Raw genomic sequence first — 3,425 nt, 5'->3', positions numbered from 1 at the left:
ATACAATTATTAAATTGTAAATAAGTAGCAATGTCAGTAAGTAAAACACTATAAAAAATTTAGATAGAAAACTTGAATTGGACACAGTTAGGAAGAGAGCAAGTCCCCATCCACGTCCTCGTCAGGTTCGGGAGCATTACTCTCACTCTCCTTCCTAGGAAAGGAAAAAATGTAAGTATTATCGGTTACCGTCGGTTGTTAATACTTTGTTTACCTGGATAACTATATGACTTACTCCTTGTTGTCACAGCTTCCCTTGCACTTTTTGCAAGGCACGAGTGCAAAGTAACCCAGCTTTTCTGCAGGAGCACCGTTTTGTGGAGCAACCTGTTGTACACCGACACCCGCACACACTCAGATCCCTTAACGCCTGCCAGATGTTGGACTCTGCTGTCCAATGAGGGACCCACTGGCCATTTTCCATCTTCCACCCCCAACCAGCCGGCGACGGAACATCATCCCAACATATCTGTAGAGAACTTCCCCAGATTTGCCTCCCCTGGTAAGAAGCCCGCCGGATATGTTGGATAACTCCGAAAACATTTAGAAAAACATTACCCTTAACAGTAATATGACGATTTTAATGGATAGTGTCTATGTTACAGCCAAACCGGAGGCTTCATCGACTTTCTCACTCTAACAGATTGCAGATGAAAGTCAAATTTTACGTATGTAGTAAAAATTCGAATTTTGGATCATTATGAACATGTACTTAGCGTGTTATACAGTGGTTTAAATGAACTAAAAGTCGACTTTTGGTTCATTAGACCTCACATTTGGTCTCAGCGATGTAACATTATGCGGAAACGACACCCCACACGGGTTATTACGGTAAAACTCTGTGTGTCACCATTTAGGCCCACATTTTCAAAATGGCGTCGTCTGGGGCCTAAATGGAGGGTCGGACGGGTCTGGAAATTGTTCCGTTCGATTTCTCAGGTCAAAATTAGTCGGGCAAGTATTTTAGATGGTCTCGCTGCGACAAATTGTCATTCTCGGTATTTTTGTACAAATTTTGAACAAAAGCGTTAAAATCTCGGCTCCTATGGGTCGGAAATGAATGTGCTCCGGGTCAAATCAAAGTTTGGGGTCTAGGGAAGGTCTCCACAAAAAATCACGCTTTTTATATCTTTTGCCCTTTTTTGGTGGTATTCCAGGTCGAACCGCTTAGACTAGTTAACCCTTTACGTCACAAGGTATCAAATTTGATACACCTCCTAAAACACGGCCTGGAGCCGACTACTTGTGAGGTACATCACGTTTTTGTCATGGATACGTTTGAGGAGGTCCAGACGACTATATCCATACCACTTACGACCCCTTGAGTGCTTTGGGTGGGTTGCTGTGGCGCGCCAAAAACAGGCCTGCGAGGGGGTCCATGCAGGGCCTAACTGCAGCGCCTATAGCTGCGGGTAGAGGGGTCGGATTTTCATGGTAGTGGTCATGATTTGTTGGCAAATATCCAAAGTAAGCAGCGCCGAAGACAGATCGAGGATATTTTAAAAACTCGCATTGTGACACGCTTGCAAAGTTGTGTGTATCAAAAATGAACGTCCGTGACGTAGAGGCCCATTTTTTTGTCGTTTTTTGCCATTTTTTCCATGGGATTCTAATGGTACATTGATACATGGTGAGTCTTATGGATGACATGTGAAGCATATTGGGCTAGTCCAGAGCACCCGGAACACTACAGGAACTGTACGGGAGTGTCAGTCACAGCGTATCATTTTTGATACATACGAAATTTGGTCACAGCGCGGTTCTAAAAGCATGGTTGGCACCGCACGGATTGCGGGATCACTACCAAGACATGTACACTTGTAAAATATAAAGTGTGCTCATTAGCCCCACGACGTAAGTCGCGCGTCCAGACATACCCCTAACGTCACAGTGTATCATTTTTGATACATGCGAAATTTGGTCGCAGCGCGGTTCTGAAAACATGGTCGGCACCGTAGGGGTTGCGATATCACTATCAAGATATGTACACTTGTCGCCATAAAATATAAAGTGTGCTCATTAGCCCCACGACGCAGGTCGCGCGTCCAGACATCCCCTTTACGTCACAGTGTATCACTTTTGATACATGCGAAATTTGGTCACAGCGCGGTTCTAAAAACATGGTTGGCACCGCACGGGTTGCGGGATCACTATCAAGACATGTACACTTGTAAACTATACATAGTTCTCATTAGCCTCACGACGCGGGTCGGGCGTCGAGACATACCCCTCCCTAACGTCACAGCGTATCATTTTTGATACATCCGAAATTTGGTGACAGCGCGTTTCTAAAAACATGGTTGGCACCATAGGGGTTGCGGGATCACTAGCAAGACATGTACACTTGTAAAATATAAAGTGTGCTCATTAGCCCCACGACGCGGGTCGCGCGTCCAGACATCCCCTTTACGTCACAGTGTATCATTTTTGATACATGCGAAATTTGGTCACAGCGCGGTTCTAAAAACATGGTTGGCACCGCACGGGTTGCGGGATCAGTAGCAAGACATGTACACTTGTAAAATATAAAGAGTGCTCATCGATGCTCATCGGTTTTACGCCGCGGGTCGCGCGTCACAACATCCCCGCTAACGTCACAGTGTATCATTTTTGATCACTCTAGTTTGCCGGGTTAGTTTTTATGTGAGGTTGGGGCATCGAGTGCCACTAGATTCAGCAAGCTTTACTCTTCATGAAAAACCACTTTGCCCCGGAATGACACATTTTGGATCGTAGGAAAACGGTGGAAAGCAAAAATATTCTAAAAACCAAACAACTAAATTCCACATTTCCGAACCATTTCGAACAAAACGAGTTATGATCGTCCTAGTGGTGTTCAATACAGCTAAGATGTGTCGTTTAAAAATGATAGTTGCTCATAATAACGCTTGTGTTTGTCAATTATGACCCTAACGTCACAGTGTATCATTTTTGATACACAGGGCTAAAATCCAGCAAATATAAACCTCCACGCGTGACTCATTAACGATACAAATGTTTCTCGAAAACGGCTCGGCCGATTTGCGTCATTCAAAGTGCATTCGATTCTCCTCGTCGACAATTGGGGACCGAAAATGTGTCAAAAGTGACGAAATGTGAAAAATACCCGTTCAAAATGCGTTAAAACGGGTTCTTTTTACGAACGGGTACCCGGAGTGAAAAACGATCTAAGAAGAATTGCGCGCCATCTCGAGGAGAACAAAAGCCACCCTCGCCCGTTTTTCTCCGACGTACCGTTTAGGAGAAATGTTCAAAAAACCTCTTCCGACTGGTACCCGCCGCAATTTCTCATACAAGGAGACGAGATGGGCGATTAGTGAAAGCGGTAGGTTTGTTTAGTTTTTCGTCCTCTTTCACATGCCGCAAACCGCAAATCGCTACCTCTTTTCGTTCTCGAGATAAAGGGAAAATACCTCTAGCGGGTA

The 3,425-nt window shown here is 44.7% G+C and overlaps 1 protein-coding gene across 2 annotated transcripts in view; it reads right to left on the bottom strand.

Moving 5' to 3' along the window:
* The window catches only part of LOC127750719 (uncharacterized), a 17,078-nt gene that overhangs the window by 11,248 nt on the left and 2,405 nt on the right, over positions 1–3,425 (bottom strand). The window lies entirely within an intron of this gene.

The sequence above is a fragment of the Frankliniella occidentalis genome, unplaced genomic scaffold, assembly GCF_000697945.3.
Source record: "Frankliniella occidentalis isolate FOCC.00 unplaced genomic scaffold, Focc_3.1 Scaffold244, whole genome shotgun sequence".
NCBI lineage: Eukaryota > Metazoa > Arthropoda > Insecta > Thysanoptera > Thripidae > Frankliniella > Frankliniella occidentalis.
Note: the sequence above shows the minus strand (reverse complement) of the source record. Positions and strands in the feature narration are given on the sequence as shown.